Consider the following 27,907-nt stretch of genomic DNA (forward strand, 5'->3'; position numbering starts at 1 on the left):
AAAAATCAGTCTCCGAAGACAAATGAGAAATTCCTCACAAGGTATTTGGGGTAGTAAAATCATCGATTAGAACTGAATATTTGGAAGTGGTATCTTAAGACCCGTCGGGACAGGAGATCCGAGAATTTATAATTTTGGTGTCAAAATAAACTCCTAGAAAATTACCCGTTTGATTGACAGTCTTAGCGCTGTTTTCTTGAATCAATTTTTTCACTTGAAGCGGATATTAAAGAGATAAAACTCAAAGGGAATTTGTCCTATTGCCCCCACATTTTGGCAGTGGCTAGATTAACATATAGACAACAAACACGTGTCTGCGAATGTTTTATTTCAAAATATTTTTTTTCTGAGAACGATTTTTGTACGAACACATCACATTCTTTTGATACTGTTTCGAAAACGTTCTACAATTTTTCACTGTGACTGAGTATGGCGAAACGCAGACACGTTTTTTTAGCGCTTTGGAGCGAAAAGCAAAATTTGCTTTGACTTGTAGCTTTGAAGTGGTGATTCAGATGCTCGCATTTAGAGGTCGTGGAAAAAACAACAATTCATTTAATTTAAAAAATCTTGATATGGTTTGATAGCCAGCTCTATAAGCTTTAATTTGATATAGGGGTTTAGGTATCTTCACTTGAATCGGACGCGCCACATCGCTCGGACGGGAGACACCTGAGAGATGGCATCTGTTTGTTGGCCGAGAGCGCAGAGAGGGACTGGTTCCTGAACAAAGCACAACAGCTTTTTGAGAAACCTTTGTGAACAAGTTGCTTCTATAGTTTGTCGGGGTGGCTTGCTTTTTTCACGACATTGCTCATATAATTCTCCGTGTATTTAACAGGAGAAATGTTTGGTAATCTCGTGAACAAGAATGCTCGAGCAGCCCTCAAAGAATACGGCGATCATAATGGAGCTTCGGTCGAGTTCGACATCAGCCCTTCCTCCAGTGAACAAAATTCAGAATTCATTGCCAAGGCAATCGTTGGTGAACGCCAGTTTCCACCTGCCACAGCTTCTTCGAAGAAAGATGCTAAAGAGCACGCCGCAGATATAGCTTTACAAGCTATCTTCCAAGGTAAAATGCTCATGTTAGTAAGTAGGGACCGGTTACGTTGCGCAAAGCCTGGTTAGCGTGGTCCGTGCTTCGAGCAACCCAGGCCAGATTGATTAAACAACAAAACATTATGCACTGCGGTCTTCCCTGTTCCAGCTGGTGCGATTCTTTTTCTTTTCCTGCGATTGTTACAGTCGCATCGTGTTTTGTTACTTAATCTATTGCATAGGATCCAGAACCTCGTGATTTGCTGTGCAAGACTCGCGTAAGTGTTATCAAGTACGCTTAATTTTGCTACTTGGAAAGACTGCAAAACACAATGAAGGAAATTCTTGAGTTGCCAATTGAAGCTTGAGGCAAACCCTTACACCAAAATCATGTTAAATAATTTTCGCAATAGATTTGAGATTTGATGTTGCAGCTTTGACCGAACCAAGAATCGAATTGTGTTCCTAAATCGTGACAATCAACCACTTATTAAAGATCGGGATAATACAGGGCTTTTGACACTTTTTCTTTGAAAATGAAAATTGTACAAATTATGAACAGCATTTTTTTATTTGCCACATCTAAGAGAGGTGAAGTTTTTAAAAGGGATGTCAGACATGGTTGGATGGTTCTCAGAAAAAAAATGAATGCAACACTGGGTCATGATTTGTAACTGTGTAAGTTGCATTCGTTACTTTGTCCGAAAGAACAAAGTATATAGCACCTGTTTTTGAGCCTTTTTTGACATTTTTTCTTTGAGTGACGATTCTTCTGCACATTTGTACCCAGTAAGATTTCATTTCCAAAATTTAATGTCTTTAATTAATTTAATTTAAAGATGCATCCCTCTTTAAAAGGGACAGTGTCATGGATTGTTAGTAAAAATCTGGAAAGCAAAGGAGACCTGTTTACCGATGGCAAACGAAAATTAATGGCTAAATTTTCCTCAAAACAGTTATTTTAGCTCGCAGAAACCATTCTTAAGTGTTTTTGATTTTGCGTAGCCAAGTTAAAATGAATGCCAACTTGAAAACGTCGGGTCGACGTTTTCAAGCTCTCCCCTTGCATCTTAGATGAACTCTGTAGTAACTTAGTGTGGCTCATTCTTCTTTTAAAATTTAATCGATTTTCATCTCATTGTGGTCATCCAGAAGCAATTTAAGAATGAAAAAGTCCTAAAAATTGATTTGGTAAATTTGTAGTCAAATTCCCACGACACTGCCCCTTTAAGTGATTTATTACCAGTCTGAGTTCTGTAAATTGTGGGTTTTTTCCAGTTATATAAACTACATGTATTGATGGTTTATGGTTTAGGATTTCTGTACCACACATACACCTTATTCCAAAATGGTCATCATTTTTGCATTCTTTTGTTTGCTTGCAAATTAGCCCTTGTTGCGTCGTTCTTAAGCTAAAAATTCAAAAGACTTGTTGCCTTGAACAAGGCAGCAAGGACTAATTTGAAGGCAAACAAAATAATACTAGTTAAAATCGTGTCTATTTTGGAATAAGGGGTATACCACAATTAAATCTCTTGGCAGTTTACATGTTCTTTCAGTAGGGTGAGATTGGGCATCACCTTGTGTATTAAAGTGATTAAAAAAATTAACAACTATTGACCGAAACAGAGGTGGCCAGTGGCGGATATTTACCGAGCTGTGAAGTGGGGAGGTAAATATCTACCACTAGCCACCGACACTGAGGTGAGTAGTTGTTTTAGTACATACTAAAACAGTGAGATAATATATCACAAAAAGATGATTTGACCTCATTTAATCCTTCATTGATTAAAAATTTTTCGGGCTCAAATCCTGCGAGAATTGCTTTGCGGTGAATAGCAAAGGATATTCTGATTTTGAGTAAACCGATCAGAGCATGTGTCTACTAAATGCTATTAGAGTATTATCTTTAAGTGAGTCACACTCTTAGCAGGGAAAAGGTAACTTAAAGAGGAGTTGACCTAGATGTGGGCATGGATAGATATTGTCAACTTTTTATCCCCCGAACCAACACCCACTGACAGGGACGGCGGAGCATATTTTGTATTTTTTTTTTTGGGGGGGGGGGGGGGCTAACAAGCAAGCGCCAGGGACGCTAACTTGTAGGGGGTTCTGGGGGAATTCTCAGCCAGATAATTTTGAAATCTTGAAACTCAGAAATGTTACTTTCAGCATTCTCGACGAGATATCCAAAAAACAAATTTAATGTGGATCAACCGTGAAATGACAGATGTTTTACTCCTTATTTGTTACTTGATACATACATATAACCACAAGCTCATAACCTTGAAGCATCTAACTCTGGTTCAGAGCTGGGGTTTTTTTGAGTTCAAAAATTTCATAATCTGGATGTAACGTAGCTTGTGCATTTTCCCGCGCATGCAGCTTCGATCTTATTTTTGTCCATATTTGGGCATAAAGTTGGTGTCCTACATGTAAAATCCCTAGCTTGGTTTCAAGGAAAAGAGTTGCAAGTGACAGGCTTTAAGTTACACACTTTCAGGTCTTGCTCATTGTGTTTGGTTTTTCCTTCTGTTAGTTTTCTTTTTTCATGTTTTATGGGTTTTAAAATTATTATTTTTTGCTTGAAATTGGGGGGCTGAAGCCCCCCCGGCTCTGCCGTTCCTGACTGATGAGTAAAATCATCTGATGTTACTCACGAGTAAAATCTGCAAATGTCACACTACTTAGGAGCGAATTATGGGTTAATGTTCAAACCATACAATGTATGTTTTCTGTTTTAGAACCATATGGCAGCCGGTTTAGGACACCGTTAGGTGCTGGTAGTAGGGAGTTCAGGCAAGAAGAACAACAAGCAGGATTTTTGCCAATGTACAGGAGGCATCCCAGACAGCGACGGCCAAAGCCAAAGTGCTTGGATCCATCAGCACCACCAGACAAGGATCCTGTTATGTTGTTGAATGAATATGGGCAAAAACGTGGTCAGCTGGTATGTTCTTTCTTAAGCACCCCTATCCAATTCACAGGACAACCTTATGCCTTCAAAGGGAATTAAAACGTAACATTCATTTTTACTCCTATAATTCTTAACACGATTGCTCAGTGGTGAATGGTATTTGACTCATTGAACCATTTACACATATGCCAACGTCACAGTTTAATTTTAGTAACGTGTGTTTTGTCTTCTTTCAATGCAAAATGCTGTATATTATTTTGCTGCTTGGCATCTTTGGATCAATTTAAAATGTTGACTCACATATGGACACATTATTGAGTGCTTGCCCAGTTGGGAAGAGATTGGAGAAAAATTCCCTCCGGAGTGTGAAATGTACTTGACCCACACAACTTGATTGGGGTTTTCTTGCAAACTGCATGAGGATACTGAAGTATGGTGTTGCGCGTGCCTCACTGGCAGAAACCAAGTACTCTCACCAATCCACCAACCCTGCTTTCCAAATGAATTTTTACAATGACTGCAAAATTCTCACGTGCTCATTGGTTAATTTTTATTGTCAATAAGTGGACAGACACATAAAATAATTTATAATTTATGCGAGGATGATGTGATATTGTTTGCGTCAGATTGAAGTTTCTCACATTTTTGTCTTGCTTTCTTCTCGTGTTTTGACTTAATTTTGACCCCTCTGCCTTTTTGTTATTGTAAAAAACAAATTGATGTCAGTTTTTCATGCGTCTCTCCTGTTATTGACAATGAATTTCGTCATAAGATTGTCAAAGTAGTCTGCAGCTACTTTAGTCATGTTATGGCGAAATTCAGGATCAATAACAGGACAGACGCATGAAAAACTGACATCAATTTGTTAAATTGATGATATTTTGTTGAGTATATACTCCTTAACAATTTATTTGCAGTTTATTTAATAAGAAGCAGAAATTTAATGTGGCTTGCTATTCAAAGAATGCTGCAAAATCAAAGCGAAGTGGTCAAAAGTGGCAACGTATTCCTTAAAAAAAACCTTTTGTTGTTCTTACGTTATTATGGTTGAAACTAGTACATGTGGTAGCTATGGCTAAGTGCCAACGAGAAAGTCAATATATACATAGTTTGCACATTTGTGTCATTTTTGGAACCCAACAGTAGTTGAAATTTTTTATTTGAAAGTTCAGCAATTCAATTTCTAAGTTAACAATAACAAGTAACAACAGAAATGTAAGTAAAACCCTTGCACACTTTTTGTTGTGAACAACAATGTAAATGTCAACGTGCTTTGCAAAATATTGAAAGTACTGCTGTAATTTTTGAAAGACCGTAATTTTAACAGGAAAATGAAATAATTAAGTTGGATAAAATCAATGCCACATACAAAATTGCCAAAGAGTTTCATTGAAACCATGTCATGGGAAATCAAATTCATAAACTGTCTTGCATGACACATGAGAGTTGTTTCACTTGTAGAATTTTATTTTGCAAGGTACAACCGTGAATTACATGTCAAAATGATCATTTAATTGTGTACTTTATAGACATATTATTTCCTTTGAAAATTAAATTAAATTGTTCACAGCTCAGTGGTCATGGAGTGCTGGCCGAGCCTATAAGAACACATGCTGGTTCAGTCTTGAGCTTGTTCATTCAATATAGAACACACTGGTTCGAAAATACATGTTAAAGAATACTCAAATCAAGTGTGCACAACACAATGGTCAGAGAACTGCAAAAAAATGTGTTTCCCTCACAGTGAACACAGGATCTTAAATATCAACGTGAATGATGTCGCATCATGCCAGTTTGCCTTTTGTTCCCCTGCATTTTCTTTGGAGCGCTCAAAATTTTTCATGCATACACAACACCCTTGTACTTTGGCTCTATTACTACTGAAATCACTAAACTGTTTGCACCCTGAAAAAAGTGATTGATCACAGTCGAATTTTGCCTTGCTCACGTGACCATTCGGAGCGCCTGATTTGTGACGTGTCATTCTCAATGTAAGCAAGGGCTGTGGGAAAATAAAGAAACAGACTGCGGCATGAGATGAATGTGTACGAAGAGCTTTCCACCGTTTGAAAATGATATGTGGTCACTGATGGTTGAGCAGAGGGTGAGATCTTTCAACAGTTCTACCCGAGACGTTTTGGAGATATAGTATTAAAGTACAAAAGGAGTGGTCTTACAGTTTCACACATATGGAAGACGTTTTGTCCCGCCTTCCATGTTCCACAACGACCGCTAAAGAACAACAGAAATGGGTCAAGTGTTTTCTTTTACATTTATAAAATAGTAACTGTTTTAGTTGTTCTCCACGACTGACGTTATGATAATGTAATTACTCTGCTATGTTGGACGATTCATATAATTTTTGCAGAAGAATTGTGTCTTCAAATTTACGGATAAAAACTCACTTATCATTGGAGTGAGATTTCATTAGTGGCTTTCCCATGAAACAATTTGACGATACTATACTGGGTATTTCATAAACCATGCAATTTTGCTTTACGAGCATGAAATTTGAATACAACAAAGCATTGAGTGTTTACATAGAACTGCCTCACAAGTCGTGTTGAACAAAAAAAATTCTTATTTTCTTCTCTTGGCCAAGCGCGTCAAGTCTTGTTATGTTACCGAAGGTCTCTTTTTATCCAGCAGTTGCACTAAAATCTAGTTCTGTTCTTCCAGCTTTTTCGGTTGAACCCTTAGCTGTGTGAAACGATGGAAAGTTAATTTTCAGTTGCATGTTTGACAAAAACTCATCTTCCAATAGTTTTGAGGAACTGTAAGACCACTCATTTTGTACTTTAATCCTATGTCTCTAGAAACTTACCTGGTAGGACTGCTGTTGCATATTTTCCCCCTCTGCTCAAGCCATCAGGGACCACATATACCATTTCCAAACAGTGAACAGTTCATTGGTACAACGCTTCCTGTTCAAGGCCCGTTTTATATTTTCCCACAGCCTCGCTCAACATCAAGAATGACACGTCACAAATCGGGGGGTGCTCCCAATGGTCATGTGATCAAGTCGAAATTCAAATGCGATCGATCATTTTTTTGGGGTGCAAACAGTTCAGTGATTTCGGTAGTAAGGCTGCCGCCTGGTCAGCCTCGCGCCTTCACTCGCTGACTTGTTGGCATACGTATTCACTCTTTTTTAATTATGGTAGTCATAAAAAGTGAAAGACAACACACTGTCAAAGGTCAAATGAAAATTAACAATATTTAGTCTTGGATTGCTTGAAGTGTGGTCAGTGCTAACTGATATTAAATACCATGATAATTACATTGAGATTTTGGTACTCCTTAAAACCATGCCTCAAGCAAGTGACTGATTATCCAAAAGGTGAACCTCTACACCAACTGAGTTTGTGTCAGTAATGTGGGGAAAAATTCCGACATGTAGTTTATTCACGATTTAATCTTACAATCCACTGAACTGGTTAATATGAGATCTTATGATATGGCTCTGTTTCACGAGGACTGGGAGCTGCAAAAATTCACAAATTTGATTGGCTAAAATCGATATTGACCACGGTCTAGATTTTCCATCTAGACCGGTAATGTTTTGCGGTGAAAAGATGCAAACTAAAATTCAAAAAATATTAAGTATTTTCTTCTACCAATATTTATTTATGGAAGTGCCAAACAGCATGATGACAAAAGAGAGGATGACGAGCAAACGTTGACAGAATTAAGTTCAGCTCATCGCCGTTCGCAAGCAAAATGTCAGTTAGTACAAACCAGTTACATTAAACGAATTAAATTGCTCTTGTTTGCCATATAATAAACATCTTATTAACCCGAGCTTAGTCAGTCTGTATGGGAGAATCTTGACCTCGGTCGTGTGTACAGACCTCACTGCGTACTCACGACCTCGGTCAAGATTCTCCCATACAGGGCTCCTGCTCGGTTAATAAGAGCTAAATGTTGCAAATCCCTACACTTGTATAGGGTCAAACCCTCAATCCAAGTTAAACTTTTTCTCTCATACCCTGGTGGGTTGAATCTCTTACTCCGCTGAAGCCTATGTGTAGCCCATCCCCCCCTCCTTTCCAAGGGTGAGGGTGTGGCTACACTTAGGCTAACCTCACTTTTGTGTGCTTTGGCTTGTATGAAATAGCCAAATTCAAGTTCACCATTTTTTTAGGTCAAGTTTGAAGATGTACGGTGCATGTATCCAGACTTACAAGGCGCAAGTTCCGTTGGAGACCAAACATTTGGCCCAAAGAAGAGTTCCTCAAAGAAATGGCACAGAAACTTGCAGCAATAGTGGCTTTAAAAGCACTTATGAACTGGGAACCAGCTGAAGGTAACTTGCACACAAAATAGGCATTATCTTGAGGCTCTGTGCCCGGTTCCTCGAAAGCCGATTAACTTATCCAGGATTAGCGTAAACTTTTGTTTTTCAAGATTGACGTCTTCTCATGTAAAGTTCTGCCGAAAATCTGCGTTGAACAGCATTTGGGAGTACAGAAATAAACTCCTTGGTTAATTTTTAATCTTAGATTAGCGTTAATCGGCTTTCGAGGAACCGTGCCCTGGGAAATAAACTTATAAAAAACCTTATATTTATTCCCCAAAGCCTCAAGGTGATGCCTCTTGTTTCGGAATGAATAGACCTATTCATAAATGGCGGTCAATTTATAATTCTTTTATCGAAGTGCAAATTAGCCTACCAAGCCTCGATACCATACAGTGAATTGAAAAGATTTCTTGCTCTAAAATGAGGCTTGGTAGGCTAATTTGCACGTGGACAAAAGAATTATAAATGTCACCGCCATTTATGAATAAGGTCTATTTAATATATTGAAATTGGTCTATTTTGCTTATAAAGGAGGACAAAATATTAATGCGCAATGTATATGAGGTACACTTTAATACTTTTGGAATTCAAAGTCATAGATATAACCTCTCATATTTCTCAAGAATTCTCTTAAAACAAGAATTTCTACATTAATATTAAACATTTATACATTGACCTCTTTAGTTTTTTTGCTTTGTCTGTTTTATTTGCTGCCTTAATTAAAGTCTATATATAGCCATTGTTTTTGTTGATAGATTTGTGGGTGTCTGTGTAAGGTATTCGTGTGTCTCCCAACCATGTTATTGTAATCTGTTTATGTAAATTGACTTCCTAGTTCATTAACTTACTAGTTATTTAGGAGGTGAATTATACCATTTCATATATTTAATTCTATTTATTGTTAAATCTTTTGTAGTGATATAAGGGTAGAATTTAAAGATGTTGTCAGAGTCAACTGAGTGCTTTAACATCCTCAGTTTCCACGGCCTGCTCCAGTCTGACCTTGTAGCTCAGTCGGTAGAGAAGCGGTGATCTAATCTGAAGGTCGTGGGTTCAATTCCCACCCTGGTCAGAGTTTTTCTCTGTCCTTGTGTGGGCCCATTTCCATTAGTAGGGCTAACGCTCCCATGGCTCATATGGGGTAGAAAACTAGCACTTCACAGTACACTCTAATAAGTTATGAGTGTTGCTGTGTAGGCCTGATCTCTTGTGTAGGCTGTCTTCTGATAGAGTATTATTTTTAATGACATTTGCACAGGCTTGTTTAATTTGACTGAAGAGAGCCCCCACTGGTCTGTGGCTGGAAACAGTGCTAGCTTACCTCATTTGCAAGGAGAAGCAGGACAAAATCAAGCAATTGTGCTTCACAAGGATCCCATCATGCTTCTGAATGAACATTGCCAAAAGAATCAGTTAAAGGTCATTATTGTTTTATTTTAATTTGAATGTCTACAAACTGGTCTTTTCCTTACTTTAGCAATAATTGATAATTTTTGGTATACAGTACATGGTTTAAATTATGAATAAAATAGTGTAAGAGAGGTATGATACAGTTTAAGACAGACGTAATGCCTGTTTTATAGAAGTGTAATCGAAAAAGACGTTGTGCTTTTGAAGAAGAGTTGTGATTGTCTATTAAGCAAATGTTGTGAATTTGTACATACTGTACTGTCAAAGCAAGTTTAATTACAGTTGATTTAATTTCTGCAATGCATTGTTGTGTCTTGCTCGAGTTTATTACAATTTTTAATGCCTTTCTTTCCAGCCAAAAAATGTCTAATGTTAAAAGTTTTCTTTTACGGAATAACGCAAATAACCCCACATAAAGACGTGCTGTGTAAAATCAATTTATATTTTACAGATTGCTTATGAAGACCTTCCTCATCTGGGTCCGGACCATAAGAAGACATTTTCCTGCCAAGTGATTGTGGGAGAAACACGTTTTGAGGAGGGTTCAGGTGCTAGCAAGATTTTGGCCAAAAAGAATGCTGCCATGAATGCCCTCAAAGGCCTTTTTAACATGAATGTGGAATTGGCTCTTAAACCAGCAGCCACTATATCTAGCAAGGAAGGTATTGCTGTTGAGAGACATCCCGTTAGCGTTCTGAATGAGTATGGGCAGAAGAAGGGTGTTAAGGTAAGTACAGAGATTAAGCGACGGGTGTAAACCGTAGTTAAGGTGGTTTATTAGTCTTTGGTTGAAGACAAAACATGGAGTACCCCTGTGGAAAAAATCATTTTTCAAAGTTGAATGTCGCTTAACTGTATATACATGTACCATCCATGACCTCTTGAAAGCTTTCATGGGCCACTGGTGCGGGTCGTGCTGCGGCTGGCCACCATTTTGATAAAAGATAATTCACTGGCCATTACCCAGAATTGTAAACGTGCAATGTTAAACATATTATTATTATTATTATTATTATTGTTGTTGTAGTTGTTATTATTATTATTATTATTATTATTATCATCATTTCACTTCAGTGTGAAACATTATACATTACTATACATATAAAGGTTATTACATGGCCGCACGGGGATACGAAATTTATCTTCGAGTGCTGAAAGTATCTCTCACAAGTGAGCGAAGCGAACGAGTGAGAGGTACTTTCAGCATGAGAAGATAAAATTTGTATCCCCAAGCGGCCATGTAATGTTCTGTTTATTATATAGATATTGATGAAATGTCTAGATTTAAATCAACTTATTTTACTCATTTTTGAAATGATGAAAAACTTGTCACCAACTGCTAAAACACGCATGTTGTGTAACATGAAACAAGATATGAAAGTTATGAAAAACAAATCATGATAATGTAAAATTTTGCAATAAAAATTTCAATGTAGTTGAGAAGAATTAAATATTAAAGCACAGAAGTATCTTACAATGAAGAGGAAGCTCGCGTTTTATTGGTTTATCGTGTACGTTACCATGACGACACCTATATTCTCACATGTGAAAGATAAAAATGATATGTTCATTGTGTGAGGTGAAGATATGATTTTTTAGTAAAAGGAGAAATCCTGGTATTTCATCAGTATCTATATAATAAAAGACAATATACGTGTACAGACCTAATGGACTTAATTTAATGGACTTTATTTAAGTTTCAAATCTTGTAGCCCTAAGGGACTAATTGACTTTCAAAAACTCGTTAATTATTCATGAGGCTAACAGCCTATCAAAACATCGAAAAACCGTCATTATGTGTGAACCTTTACACCTGGTAATCAATAATCATTCTGAAAAGCCCGGTGGCTGGTTTGATTTCAGTCCCAGGGGAGTGCGGGCTGAATGTGCAAACTATGCAATTCTTGCCTATTCTCGAACGAAACGATCTTTAAGGTGGGTAGATACGAGGGGTCATGTTGCAGGAACATGTTGCAGTGACAAACAGGTGTGTAGTACACACTGAGGCGACATGCATTAGGGTCATGCAGTGAGGACATGTAGCAGGGACGAAATCACAACATTCACACGCACATGAAAATGTTGTGGGTACATGTCTCAGGGATATGTTCAACTTGTTGAACTTCATGACACGTCGCGGCGACAAAATAACCCCCAAATCGGTGTTGCACAATTTTAAAAGTATCAGTTCACACGAGGGGACATGTGGCTGCAACATATCCCTGAAACATGTACCCGCAACATTTTCGTGTGCGTGCTAATGTTGTGATTTCGTCGCTGCTACATCCCTCGTGTCTTCGCACGTGTCCCAATCATTTTCATCGAAATTTCAGCCATTACAAACTTCAAGGCGGTTACTTTTACCCATCCTTCTTCCAAACGTCGTCAACAAATTTTGTCAACCAAAAAATTCAACGACTCTGCCGTCATGTTAACAGTGTTCGTATCCGATTTTGTCCCTTTCTTCGTCGCACCCTGCTTTTTCGTTCGCTGCTCGTTGGTTTAGCCTTGCAGTTTGCCACTGTGCGAAAATATTTAAGGACCATCTTGTGACATATCGTGTTGATTCTGGAGGGGATTTTTCCAACGGTGCTTTTTCTTCATCGGCAGTTTTCGATTCTCTGAACTTTCTCTTACGCATCATTTTTAACCAACGTCCCTCACAGGGAACCCGCACAATCCGTCTGTGAAACCGTTTGTAATTTTATAATAAATGTATTGGAGTTACCGTTTGCTTCTTCTGTAGCGATATATCGATAAATATGTGCATGGACTCACGCTAAATAAAAGTTGTATTACCTTACCTGCGGTGTTCTGTCGTTTTTTCGACTCAGAAGTGGTATTTTGAGCAATTTTGAAGATCTCGAGTTCGCTGTTTACCGTGCCTCTCAATAAAAGGATAAGGGTGGAAGCTAATTTAGCCTGCGAGCAGGTTTTCTCTCCTATCGGAGCAGAAACTCCACGCACATATGAAGCTATGTGTGGGAATCGAAACCCCATGGGATCAAACCCTGGACACATTAGGGAGTTTTAGCAAAGACGACGGGTACGGCTACGGCAATGCCACAAAGCAAGAATATTATTGGTTGAAAAAGGAAAAATGCTCGTGCTGCACGTGCAACACGAATTTCCGTGCATTTCTTTGCCGTACTCCACAAAACAACAACGTGAAATCACCAAATTTTAGGTTTTGACGACAACGTGAGCATATAACAATGAAAAAGTCATTTTCAGTTTTGACTTTAAAACCGTTCGTACCCACCCATTTACAGGATAGTTCGCCTGTATTGTACAATGTGAACAAGACGTATTAATCGCGAAATACTTGCGATAGTGCTTAGTTATATTTTGGAGTAACGTTTTCGTTGCTGTAGCCGTCGTCTTTGCTAAAACTCCCTATTGGCATTGGTGGATGGCGAGTGCTCTCACCGATATGCCAGCCCTGCTTTCCTAATTATTAATAATTATGCAACAATAAAGATCGTCGTTGTCGTTGTCAATGACGACAATATATATTTAGTTCTTATTAACCGAGCGGGAGGTCTGTATCGGAGAATCTTGACCGAGGTCGCCAGTACAGACCGAACGCAGTGAGGTCTGTACCAGCGACCGAGGTCAAGATTCTCCCATACAGACCGACCTAGCTCGGTTAATAAGATGTTTATTATATGGCCAGACAAGAACAATTTAATTCGTTTAATGTAACTGGTTTGTACTAACTGACATTTTGCTTGCGAACGGCGATGACTGGCGATGAGCTGAACTTAATTCTTTCAAAGTTTGCTCGTCATCCTCTTTTTTGTCATCATGCTGTTTGGCACTTCCCTAAATAAATATTGGTAGAAGAAAATACGCAATATTTTTGCATTTTAGTTTGCATCTTTTCATCGCAAAACACTACCGGTCTAGATGCCGGTCTAGATGGGAAAATCTAGACCGCGGTCAATATCGATTTTAGCCAATCAAATTCGTGAATTTTGTAGTTCCTAGTCCTCGTGAGACAGAGCCATATAATAAATAGAGGATATTACACAGGTGACGAGAAGATATGAATTTTGTGTTTTACATCTTTTGAGTGGCGAGAACGCGAATGAGTGAGATATTGTTCTTGCTACGAGAACATAAAATTCATATATCCGAGCTAGCACGTAATTTTCTCTTTTTTATATGGACAATAAATTGCATGTTAGAGATTGAAAAGCAGGCTTAAATACAAATACTGGGTAGCAATACAAACAAAAAAGGTCGGCATCGCGACATTGTTGCTGGTATGACCACTCGTGTTACGCATATACGAAAAATACGGCACTCGGTTCATAGCGGAAGTGGTCGTCTTGATTCTACGGTAAAACACTCCCGTCCATATAATAAATAACATACAATAATATTATTATTGTTCTGCTTGTGCTGCAGATTGAGTTTGAGGATTTAGGACATTCTGGTCCAGACCATTTCAAGGTTTTTAACTTCCGAGCAAGGGTTGGTGTTTTGAACTGTGAGCCGGGAAGTGGTCGCAGCAAGAAAGATGCCAAGAAAGAGGCAGCAGCCATTGCTCTTCAGAGCTTGGGATTTCAAGTTAGTCCTGGTAAGAATACCAGAGATTCGTTTATTAATGATGTTATTGCATAATTTACTTGTCTTGATACAGTGGCACTTTGTGTCAGGATTCTTTGCTACGCTTGCAGGTATAAGCTGCTACGCTGGGAGCGCTTTTTGTAGATTTTGCCAACAGATCTAGAGTGTAATAACAAATTGATGTTGTGAAAAGGGCCCATATCAAGTAAGACTCTTTTCAGGCGACATTTATACAGTGGCAGTTCTTTCTCCTCAGTTATTGTTTATTTGTACTCGGATTGTCCAGGTTGTACTTGGTAGCTAATCCTTCCAAGTAGTAGCTGAACAGCATTGATTAAGATCCTCGAGCATATTGTTCACAGCCTTATTATGAAACATCTAAACAATTATAACATCTTAACAGACGGTCAGCATGGCTTTAGGGCAAAGAGATCCACAGAGATGCCATACAGAGCTCATCTATCTACGCGGTCGTTTTGGACTTAACCAAAGCCTTTGACAAGGTCCCTCATTGGCGACTTCTAATGAAGGTGCAGCTCTATGGAATCCCAGGTCCGCTCCTTAATTGGTTAGAGTCGTTTCGTACACAACGTTTTCAATCAGTTGTTTCCGAAGGCCAAACATCAAGTCAATGTCCGGTGACTTCTAGCGTACCCCAGGGTACAGTCCTGGTTCCATTGCTCCTTGTAGTATATTTAAACGACCTACCAGACAACGTGCAATCGTCAGTCAGGCTTTTTGCGGACGATGCCCTACTTTACGGCATTGTCGCAAGCGATGCGGACTGTGACCTTCTTCAATCTGACCTACGCAGGCTAGAATCCTGGCAATATCATTGGCAAATGGAGTTTAGTCCTTCCAAATGCGAAATTGTTACCCATCTCACATGAAAACAATCCACCCCAGAGAAAATATGCATTGTGGGGTGTAGCGTTGGGGCAGGTTGAGAGTTTCCCACACCTTGGGATCACTATCAGTAACAAACTTAGTGGTCAGCCCATGTTTCCATGACAGCAGCTAAAGCAAACAAATCGTTGGGTATAATACAACGCAACCTTTGAAATAGGCCTTTTGCAACTAACGATCACATGGTACAAAATCCACCGTACTGGAGGGCAAGCTCATTATTATTCCCCCACTGGGACATTAAAACAAAGAGACCTGAACCAGTCAAGCTTGACTTGCCTTTGTTTTAATGTCCCAGTGGGGGAATAGTAATAATGAGCTTGCCCTCCAGCATGGCGGATTTTGTACCATGTGATCGTTAGTTGCAAAAGGCCAATTGTCCCAAGAACGTGAGAGAAATAGCATATACATCCCTGGTACGGCCAAAACTAGAATACGCAAGTGAGGCTTGGGAACCGTTTTTGAAAGAAAGATATCAGTGCACTGGAAAGGGTTGAACGCAAAGCATCACGGTTCTGTTCACAGAATTACAATAGACATGGGAGTGTTACAGACATGATTAATGACTTAGGGTGGGATACGCTGGAAATGAGTTGTTGTCATTATCCGGGAATTTGGAGCGTCTACTTCCACATATGGGCAAGTATCTTTGCGTTATTTTTGCACTCGAGAGAAAAATTAGAACAATTTTGTCACGGAAATAAAAAACACTTATGGCTTGTGTTAAAACCAGGAACATCGGAACACCCTGAAAGTAAACCAAAACCGTCAATTTGTCTAACCCTAGGCCTAGCTAGGGCTTAAGTTGGTTTTTAGGCCTAGGGTTAGCCAAATTGAGGGGTTTGGGTTACTTCCAGGGTGTTCCTGGTTTTAGTACACGCCCCTGCAACCAGCACATATGTCGAAGAATGCATGTAATTAGATGAAAGCCCAATTTTTATATCCAACACAAAGTGTCCCCTTAAGTCTAGGCATTTGCTACCTATTTCTAACAACTAGTAGTAATCTCGGATTATTGATGTGAGTTCGACAGTCGCTTTGGAAGCAAAGGAAAAGCGTAGGGAAGAAACTATCTTATAGGATCGAAGTTTGAGGATACGAGCTTGTACTTCTTGAAGTGGTTTCAATAAGCGGCGAGTACTATGACTTAATGTGACAGGATTGAAATACTTCGCTTTTGGCTAAACTCTGTTCTGCTTTCCCGACAAAAGGTCACAAAGTCAATCCCTATCGGGCGAGGTTAGTATCTGGATTAAAAACCACCGAGATATACGATTCGTATACACCATATACATTGACAACATCGTAATGGCTTTTTTTTTTTAAATCGGAATACACGTATTTAACAGAATCCTGACCATTCATCACTTTAGGAGGCATAAATTTATATTTGGACATTGCTGGTAACCAGTCAACATTTCATTTCAACAGAATTAATCAAATCCACGCCTTCAACAGAGCAAGCAATCAGGAAAGAGCATGAAGTTCCGAAAGCCACTTTAACAGAAGGCAAGAATATCGTAAGTGCATTGTACGAACTGTGCCAGGCCTACCGTCTTCCGGTGCCCGAAGTGCTGGAAGTTCGGCCAGACGAGAATCCAGATCCTTCCCTTTTCTACTTTGCCATCAAAGTCGGCGATGAACAATTTAACTGTGGTGCAGGGAAATCAAAGAAAGCTGCCAAAGAAGCTGCGGCTCAACACGCCATGGCGTCGCTTTCGAAACTCAATGGAGCACTGCAGTACAAAACAGGGGCTTCATCGGAAGGGGACAAATTTGCGGCGCTTGTTTGGAATCACCTGTCAGCTCTCACGCGTGAAGCACCTGAAGGGTGGAGATTTGCAGGGTACAAGATAGTTGCGGCTTTTATCATGCAGGATGGAGAAGATGATCCTGGGACAGTTGTCAGTCTGGGAACGGGAAATAAGTAAGTCTTCAGGCAAGGTTGTGTTTATTTAATCATTTTCAAAAAGCGAACCATTTTGCCAATTGATATATCACTCACTTCCTTTATAACAAATCATGAATTACTGCGTTCTCAGACTGAATTCGTACGGAAAAAGTATCCCTGAAGTGATCGTTAGTCAGCTCTGCCGGCGAACTGGCAACTTAAGACTCCTTTGAAATCGATTTTGCCGGTCAAGCGCGAAAGAACAGCAATGAAGGCGAGAACATTACACCTCTTGCCTTCATTTCCGGTTCCCATCGTAAATAAATGTAACTATTACTAAAATTGCCTTTATTGAATGTCAGCACATACAAATAACAATAGGAAGCTTAAGCACGCGCGTTTTTGAGACGCGGACGACAACCGGAAGAGAACATTTCGCGCTCTAGGACAGTGGTGTCTCCCAGATTTTTATACTAATCATCTCTAATGGAGAAAAGATACTTAGCAATGCAAATGTGGCAGTGTGAAGACAAGTTAAAAATGAAAACAGCTCACTTCCGGTTGCCGTCCGCGTCTTAAACACGCGTATGCTTAAGCTCGCAATTGATTCATGCCAACGCTTGAAGTCGCAAGGGAAATGTTCGATTCTCATCACCTTTAACCTCCCTTAGCGCTTTTACCCGCGTCCTTGTGACTCTTAGTCGGCTTCAGGTATCCGTGACATTTGCAACCAACCTTCACATTTTACACAAACAGTGGGAGCCAACGTAAACGCCACCAGGCGTCTTGTTATGGACGAGAAACGTCATTGATCATCGTTGATCTTAATCCCAGTAGATCCCGACTTATTTGCCGAGAAAAGCGTGCGTACAAGTCAATACAATGCACTACAATACATACTTTTCAGGCTTTTCATGGCCAATGAAACACAGCTAACGAAACCGCGGAACAGAACAACAACAACAACAACTGTTGAGAATCCCAACTGGCCGGAGGCAAACCAGTTGGCTATTTACAAGTGCAGTTGAGAAGTGGAACCAGGGACTACCAGGAACAAATTCAACGAGTGGTTAGAGCGGGTCTTGAACCCGGAATCTCCGGATCTCAAGGCTAGCGCCCTAACCACTGGGCCAATTGGTTTTCCTTTTACCTCTGTTTCAGTGAGACTATGGCAGGCGCGAGATTTTTAAGTTAATCACCAATCCTTGAAATGCCAAACCCTAGAAAGTTTTATAATTACTTGTGACATATGACTTTTCATTTGTCCCCGGTTCATCTCAGGTGTATCAGCGGAGACAAACTCCGCGTGGATGGCACAACAGTCAATGACTCGCACGCAGAGGTCATCGCTCGTCGGAGCTTGGTGAGGTTCTTTCACTATCAGCTGGCGATCTTGCTGAATGGCAAAACAGATGCGAAGAGTATCTTTGTGCAGAAAGAGCGCCAAGGAAAGATCCAGCTCCGTGATGGAGTCAAGATTCACTTTTACGTGAGTACAGCACCTTGTGGTGATGCAGCCATCTTTGTCAACGAATCCCTGACCAGGTAACTGTGTTGCTCTACTTGCTATGGAATCGTCATTCGAAGGGACCCTTAGAGGGGTTTTTAATTGAGTGTCGAAAGTAATTAGCAAATTGCATTGGTTTTGCATTACTTCACTCAGTGATTGGTTCAAAGTTCTCGCGCCATTTTGTCAACCAATCAGATGTGAAACCAAAACCAACCTCTCGCGCGTGCACATTTTCCCGCGCTTTTTGTCGGCTACGTGTAATTACTTCGAGTTTTGATTGGTTTACTGGATTGTCTCCGTCCTTTTTGATTGGCCAAAGTAATTACTTTGGTTTTTGTTTTATGACACTCGATTAAAACTCGCTCTAACACACGACTGCCAATTCTATTTTAGGTCCATTTAGGTAAGACTTAAAATCAGTCGAATAGTGGAGAGATATAGTATCGCCGCATCGTTTAATAGGATAGCCCATTTCCGGATTAAAAGGATTAGAAATTTTGTTGAAATTATAGATTGCGTTAAGTGCTATCAAAGCTGATTGAGTTATTCACTGGGTAGTGTTTATCTATCGTATAGCAATATCCATCGATTTGAGGCTGGTCTCTTTTGTACCTGTTATATTTGGCGTCCTCAAACGCCCCCACCCCACTTCCCCCCGGGAATTGATGAGAGGAGCATTTTCGTGACGGTTGAAATAATGGCTTTGTAGAGGACTTGGGAAGTGGAAAAGTAAAGTAAAAGCGCATTACAAATATCAGCATGTATACAAATAAACAATGAATGAATGAATGAGTTTGATTTCCTCTCGGCAGTTGCGAAGCCAGTGAAACCAAAGCAGTTTTTGAATCTCGTCAACATGGACGTTTGAGGACTAAAGTAGAGAAAGGCGAAGGAACCATACCGCTGGATCCTCAAGACGGCATCTTAACCATAGATGGAATACGCTCGGGTCAAAGACTACGCACTGCTTCGTGCAGCGACAAAATTGCGAAATGGAACGTTCTTGGTTAGTTGCGGAAGTATATATTTCAAAAAACGTCTTTGTCGTAAAACAACTTACTCCTATCACTGGTGGAATGAGCCCAATATTACGTTAACGGGGAGCAGGGCTTGCGCAGTGGTGAGAGCACTTGTCCTTCACCATTGTGTCCTCGGATCGATTCCCGGATTCTACGCCATATGTGGGTTGAGTTTGTTGGTTCTCTACTCTCCTCCGAGAGGTTTTTCCCCTGGTACTCCGGTTTTCCCCTCTCCTCGAAACCAAAATTTGCTGCCGTAGCTCAGTTCTCTAGTGCGCGGCTTTCGGAGCAAGGGGTCCCCAGTTCGATCCTCGGTGACTTCATCGTCTGTTTCGACTTTCCTCTGATCCGTGTAGCTATAGCTTTAAATATCTGTGAAACGGAGCACTGACAGAGGGTTCGGAGGGGGGTAAATGGCGCACCGACGTTAAATAAATTAACTTTACTTTTAACGTAATAAGCCCCTCGGATAACTTGCAATGTTGTCGTGAAACAGCAGCGAACTTTAGATTGAAATGCGCGTTCTGAGCGTTTTAAGGACGAATCTTTTTAGTGCGCATGCTAAGAACTGAAAACTCGTTCCCGCAGTCGCACTCAGATCATGCGCAGACAGAAGCAGATTGAAGGCCCTGGCGACGAGATTGCAGTCGCACTCCAAAATAAATTTCGTAAGTGACTCCTGACCTTAGAATACATATAAGCGTATCACTTGAAAACCTTATCAAAAACGTACTACTTGAATGTTCCAGATGCTTTTCTTGCGCTATTGTTGGACGGTCTGCATTCAGATGAAACTGAGTAATCCTCTTAATATCTTGTCTTTGTTCTGCAGGTGTCCAAGGCGCTCTATTGAGTGTTCTTATTGAGCCCGTCTACATCAGCTCTGTGATTCTCGGAAAGCTTTTTCACTCAGGCCATCTCAGCCGAGCAGTGAGCATGCGTGTTGAACTTGACAATGATAACAGTTTCTCCAAGCAGCTACCAGGCTCCTTTCATGTCAATCATCCTAAACTAGAGTCAGGCTCCCTGGTCAAGCAGGTAGGTTGGTGGTTACCTTGGACAAAGAGTTTGTCCCGTCTAAACGTAGATGAAAACTTAAAAAAAGACTACTAATTGCGTTAAAAATAACCACATAGAATCACAAAAGTGTCCGCCAAAAAAACATTGTGAAATGCGCGGATTTGCTTTCTTGTCTTTTATTCATCTGGTGATTTATTGTTCCGACTAGTCAGTGGAAAATCTCGGAACTGCCTTCCAGTCTAATTGCAAATCACTCATGGAAAATCGTTTTCTTTTGTACAGGAGCCATGCCGCGAAATTGAAACCAAGTGCAAAACAAACGTGCTGTCCTTGAACTGGTGCGCAGGCCAGGACACGTCAGTGGAAATATTTGACGCATGTCTTGGCACCTCGCCCAACAAATTGGCCAAACCACCACGCATCAGCCGACAGGCCTTGTACGCAAGTTTGAAAGAGGTATTGAGAGAGTTAGGTTACGGGTATGAAGCAAGCGCAAGCGCTAGCAGCAGTCAACCGCTACAGCGATGGGAACATTCATGGCTGTTGTTAGTCCAAAAGTTACCGATTTACGACAAATGAGGGCATCTGTGCATTGTCGCAAAGGGCTTGTTCTTGCTCCTTGCTTGTAAACCAGCCTTAAAATGACAGTGAGTAAGCTTGTTCCGACGTTTCAAGTTAAGATTCTTGCTGATAGCGCGGCTAAAAGGATACAGGTTTTCACACCTGTTTAGCCTTTCCTTAACCTTGTTGAAAGTCTAATAAAATAAATAAATAACAGAAAGAACCTAAAGACGAAAGAGCGAGGTGATCGTCGCACTTCATTGGGAAATTTAGGCAATTGTCTTTTATAGACAAAGACCATTAAATTCAGACGGCTTCAATGATAATGCCAAAATAATACGTGACCTGCTAAACGCCCTTACTCGCAGTCGGAGACTGAATTGGTAAGGGCGCGGCTCGACGAGGTCGGACCGAAGGAGCTGTGCTGCCGGCTAGACGTTCGACCCCTGAACACGACCCATGTAAGACCTCGGAGCACAGCACCACAGCCTGATGGAATAGGCTGGGAGTCGATTTTGCTGAGGGAGGAAAACCGGAGCACCGGGAGAAAAACCCTCGGAGTCAGGTTGAGATCGACTGAAACTCAGCCCACACGCGATCTCGGGGCCGAGAGTTGAACCTGGGTGACGGTCGCAGAGGTGGAAGGCACGGTTGATAACCACGAAGCCATCCTGACTTAAGGGGAGTTGAACGAACCCATGACCTATGCGACGCTGGTGCAATGCGTCTATAATGCAGACTTCAAATAGACGCATTTATTTCATCGAGTCCTTTCGCGGGGATGCTTGGGTCCAACAAAGAAATAGGTGCTTATGGTGATTCCATAGAAATGGAACTTGTAATAGATTTCCGATGAAACTTCGCACACTGTTTTAACATGTCAAGGAGATGAAGAAAATGTAGTAACCGTACTCGTTTCCATGGTACGACGCTGACGAATACTGCTATTTGACCTACTTTGACAATAGCCCAATTTCGATATTTTAAAATTCAGTCCTAGACAAAAAGCATATCATCTCGAGGCTCTGCGGAATAGACTCATACTAATCCTTATATTTATTCCCCAGAGCCTCGAGACGGCGCCTTTTGTTAATATAGCGAAATTGGTCTATTGCCGCACACCCCCAATGTTGGTCAAATTTAGCTCGATTTTACAAATGTAATTCAACGTATAACGCAGAGCGTGGTGTCATTCTATATATGGTTATTTCAAGTACGTACCTGAAAAATTTATTTGAATGCCATTGTGAGTACTTAACTCTCCAAAATAGATTTAACTTTAGTTTGGGCTGTTTGACTCGCAATGGCTCCTTCCGTGCAATTTTATGAAATTGCCAAAAAACTGGCCATAGATTTTAGCTGATTTTTCCACTACTCAATGGAGACAATGTTCTCAGCAAATGTATGAAATAGAAAATGGGGGTCACCGAACTCGTTCAGGGAAAAATCCGTCGTTGTATCAATGTGCCCACGCTACTGCTAGCGCCAATGATGCAAGAAATTATGCGCAGTTGGGTTGCGCAATGCAAAACCAGGGAGTCGCCTTAAATTGTTCAGCCACGTGTGAAGATCACTTCTCCCTTTCGTCTCTGTCCCGCACCGCTTCAAATTCATATATTTATTTCAAAAAGAACTTAAAAGGCTTTTGTGATTCATTTGTTTTGTTTATATCCGTTAACTGTCGTTATCTAACTTAATTTAAACATCAAGTGAAGCTATGATCCTCGCAGTTATGAACGCAATTTTTGCAATTGCGTAGAGAAGCCTGAAAAACTCAAGACTTCAATGGGGTTTGAACCCGTGACATCGCGATACCGGTGCGACGCTCTAACCAACTGAGCTATGAAGCCAGTGACGTTCATAACTGCGAGGATCTTAGCTTCACTTGATTTCGCATCCGCAGTTCATATATGATCCATTTCATATATCATTTCATCGTTAATTTAAACATATCGAAAGTTCCCTCTACTGCTACAATAGGATGGTTTTAATACAGGAGAGAATGATTTCGATCCAATTTTTTGCATGAAAGTGTATGGGCGGTTTGCAACCGATCTCTAGAGACAGATAACAATGCTGCAATGTACAATTGCTAGTGGACGAGCAAAAGGAGCCAATGAGAGATCTTTTGTTTTCGTCCAACCAACATGGCGGCGATGACGTAACCCGAAAACCATCTATTAGAAAGAAAACAAATTTTAATATCCATTATTTTTATATCCATTTATTTTCATGGCGCCGCCCTCTGTGTGCCTCGTTCCGGTTGTCCCATTGCTGTGATACAAAGAGCATTTGTTTTGCAACAATAAGGCAACCTTGAACGCCGGTCACAATTATTCAAGATGGCTTTCGCTCATTAATTTTAATTTTGACTGTTTGTAATGAACAGGTTGTCAAGAGTAGCCAGAACCTGGGGCATCGTCAAATATTAGAGGCGCAAACCTACGGCAAAGCCAAGGAGCTTGCTGCAGACTACCAAAAAACCAAATCCATGCTGTACAAGCGCCTTCAAGACACTGGCTACGGCTCCTGGGAATTGATGCAGAAACCACCGGAAATGAACCAATTCGGTTAAGGGGCTGCAGTTTTAATTTGTTGGTCGTTTCGCTTTTAAACCAAGAAATCTTTTAACAGTATCCTTTGATTTGGTCTAAGACCTTAGCTTGAAGGATTGGCCTGCATAAATCGAAAGTTCAAGTGAACCTCAACTCCTACCAGAGAATGACTTTGAACCGGAGCTGGAAATGGTGTTTGCAATCCAATTTGTTGGAAATTTTCCAAGAATAAGTGTTTGTAGGAGAAAAAAAGGAATATTTCTTTCGCTTTCAAATTTCCTGGACGCCGCCATCTTGAATAGAGAATAGAGAGAACTAGCATCGCGATTACGGCAAACGCCTGGTTGTAATTTTCGTTTTTCCACAAATCAAAGAAACTTGATTTGTTTCGCTCGTTTCTGTCCTGTTGTCCACGGATGTCGAGTAACCTCACAGGAGAGAGAAACAAGTTGAAAAAAGAGAACTCCCGTGGTTTATGACGAGCAACAGCTTGCTGTGTACCGTTGTTTCACGAGAACGGGATGCTAGATCACCCAATTAGCTGTGACCAGTTATGGTTTCCTTAACATTCCTGACACAAAAAGCTGACCGTAATGAAAAGTGTAAAGCCTGGCTTTTACCAGCGACGCAGGCACAAGGGCATTCGCAAGTAGCTTATGCGAAGTCAAAACGAACTTCGACATAAGCATGAAAATCAACGACGGCCTCCGCCATTTTGTTCAAATGCTTAGACGCGGGGAATCTGGAACGAGTGCTTCAATTGGCCAGATACGGTCACACTGAAGCACAAGCACAAGCGCAAAGATTAACGTTTTTCGTTATGCTTGCGTTTCCTTGCGTTTCGTCAAAACGGGACGTAACGCAAGCACAACGCAAGCTGTGATGTTTGTCCAATGAAAAAGACCCGTCCCAGATTCCGCTCGCAGCGCCGCGTTGTAAGAGAGAACATTGGAACTAGTGAATCTTTGTCTCTGCGTCTTGTGCTTGTGATTGCGTCATGGTTCGTTTTCACTTGACACGAATGCATTGTGCTTACCTTTATGCTTGGGCTCGCTAGTGATAACCAGACTTGAGGGACGCAAGCATTAACGGAAGCAACATCGAGACCGAATAACTTGTTGTTCATTATGTTAACGACGCAAGCATTTTCAAGAACAACGTACGCAGACGCGTTGGCTTGCCTTTAATTAATTGCTTTTCTAAAAAAGGTATTAATGATTTTAACACTACTGACTCTGCGTTCTTTCGCTCATTCTTGCGTCGTATATGTTTAAACCAGCCTAAGAAACAACGACAGCAAGTGCATCAACATCGCAAGAAAGAGAAGAATACTGTTGGTTAAATGGAGAAAAACAGTGGTGCAAAACGTGCGGTGAGCAATCTTAATACTTTTTTTTTTGCCGTACTCAACAAAACAAAAATGAGAAAAAACAAATTTAAGGTTTTGACGAGAACGTTTGCGTCTGACAGTGGTGTGTTTCTTTTCTGGCTTACGTACCAATCCAGTTATAGGATTCTCAGCTCATATTGTACAACATGAACAAGATGAAAAATTGCAAAAATATTACGGCAGTGCAAAGTTGGATTTTAATGTAACGACGTTTCGTTGGAGGAGTGTTCGTCGTTTCCTAAAATGGGCAACCGAAGCACGTCGTAATTATTCAAGATGGTGGCGCCTGGGAAATTTAATAACAAAATGAGCGACTCTGAATTTATCTTGTTTTGGTAAGAACGCCTTATTTGACAAATTTTCAAACTAATATGGTTGTAAACATTGTTTTAAAGAATTTTGTTTGGTCAAGTGGAGGTTTTCTTTTTAAAGTTACACATCTTTTAGAGTCGACCTTGACGCAACTGAGGAATGGCGTCTCGTTTGCAGTGTCGAAGAGTTCCTTCAAGCCTTTCGTCATTTCCTGTAGCGTTTTAATCAACTAGATCTGTGGAATGTTGTAGTTTAGTAGTTTTATAGTATTCTCATGTAAGAACGAAACGACGTCCCAAGCAAGCACTTAGGTTTTTATTCACGTTTTCTCATGCAAGGTGTCGTTTATGATCGAAATGTTTTAAACTGAAATTCTCGGTTAAACTTCCTCAATTGTCCGCTTCTCAGTATATTCCCCCATCGTTGATGTAAAAATAGGTACACGTGGGGCCCGTTTCTCGAAAGTCCCGAAACTTTACGGGACATTTTTGGGTTTCACAATCCTTTTGCATCTTAAGAACGGAGAGGATTTAAGTCGTCAAACTTCACAGTACGTTTTCTTTTTGTTACCTTAAAGGCATTTTAAAAGACCGGCTTTCCAAAACAAGCGGTTAGTAGTTTTACAAATGGCTTTTCGGCCCCGAAGCGTTTTCGGGACTTTCGAGAAACGGGCCCCAGGGGCCCATGAGTGGGAGCGAACCACTCCCACGCTTAATTTTTCAGACCCATCTACTTTTAAACTTCCTTTTCCGCGAAAAGAAAGGCCGTTCCTGTCCGGTGACGCAATGACGCTAGTTAGTTTCTTGTGATTGGTGGTCGGGCTCCCTCTGGAGTCTCATTCGCGGGAAATTCAGTTTAAAAATAAATCACGTGATCAGTAATCAGTTTTCACTCACGTGATCAGTAACCTTTAGTCTCCATGGCTGACCTTCTTTTTACTTGTCCACGTCACGGCCGCCATGTTTGTGCCCCTAAACAAAGAAACGGCGACCATATTTTTGTCCCCACCCAATCCTTCGGGAATTGAACTCTACTGTTATGCAAACGTAACTGATTAGAGTGTAATGTGAATTGCTAAGTATCTACCCCGTATGAACCATGTGAGCGTTAGCTCTACTGATGGAAATGGGCCCACACAAGGACAGAGAAAAACTCTGACCAGGGTGGGAATTGAACCCACAACCTTCGTGTTAGATCACTGCTGCTCTACCGACTGAGCTACTAGGTCAGACGGGAGCAGGCCGTGGGAACTGACGCTGTTAAAGTCACGGCAATGAACATGTACAAGTACAAGGAGGGATTACGTTTTTTCAAACGTTTCCATATAAGTGCTACACGGCCAACGTTTGAAAAAACGTAACCTCTCCTATTATGCAAACGTTTTCTTTTGTTTTCTTTGAAAAACATGACTACCGATCACGTGCGTGAAAACCAACAATTGGGACGACTACCCTAGCAAGCCGTTAAGGTCTTTGTGGAGGTGGCTAGAGAAACACAGATCCTGTTTTAGCGGATGATGGCGTAATTTAATACCACGACCCAGAATGATCAGAGTGGCATCTATTGGTCGGCAAATTTAACCAATCGTTTCTTTGCTTTCAGGAGAGCATGGACTGCTAGAAGACCCTTCTGAGTCAGTCAAACCACCCTCTTTAGTCAGTCACGCAACCGAGCCGAGGGGAGGATGGTGCCTACATATCGCTCTATCGCCATTCTCCTCTCGGCTTGGTTGCGTGACTGACATAAGCAGGCGGTTCGACCGACTCAGAAGATAAAGCAATTTTGACAAGGCATTCTGGTCTGGGTAGGAAATTACCTCAGTCCATAGTGCGTATCTCGTATTAAGATAATAAAATTAGCCACTGTCATAGGAACCTCGATTTAACGAAGTGCGTGGGCGACAGTGATTATAATCCATGGAATAATCTATCAAACTCTTCTAACTGCGCTAAGTTCATGTGATGAACTCGGCACTATAGAGGAATAAAGCAGAATTTAAAGGAAAATAATAATAATAATTATGATATCGATAATAATTATAGTGATGATGATGTTTACTTTAATTTCTTTAGTTTTATTTAAGTCACGAAGCCGAACGAAATTGTTCTACTAATTTGAGAAAACTGTTAAATCAAGTCAAAACCAGCTGTAAAATGAAGTGTGTTAGTGCGGCTTAACTAGTTTGTAGCACGAGAGTTTTTAATGGAGGTATATCTATGATAAAATTCAATGCTCAGTATTTGAAATAAAATAGTGCTATACAGGTAAATAGTCCCGTGAGAAGACATGTAGTTACTAGTAAAATACTACACCCAGAAAGATTGGAGAAACTAAAAGGGAATCGAGAAACATTGGCTTCGAGACTGACATGAAGTTTGCTTCAACTTCTTTTTCACAACTCGTTAAAGCGTGTACTCTAAGCGTCTGTCAGCTTTTCACGACAAACGTTCGCGAAAGTTAAATCCTTGTCCGGCGGGGTTAGTATCTGGATAGGAGACCT

General features: G+C 40.6%; 1 pseudogene; it reads left to right on the forward strand.

Moving 5' to 3' along the window:
• The first annotated feature begins 710 nt into the window (after positions 1–710).
• Positions 711–27,676, forward strand: LOC138014503 (double-stranded RNA-specific editase Adar-like; annotated as a pseudogene).
• The last annotated feature ends 231 nt before the right edge of the window (positions 27,677–27,907 follow it).

Source organism: Montipora capricornis, chromosome 8 (assembly GCF_036669925.1).
Source record: "Montipora capricornis isolate CH-2021 chromosome 8, ASM3666992v2, whole genome shotgun sequence".
Lineage (NCBI taxonomy): Eukaryota > Metazoa > Cnidaria > Anthozoa > Scleractinia > Acroporidae > Montipora > Montipora capricornis.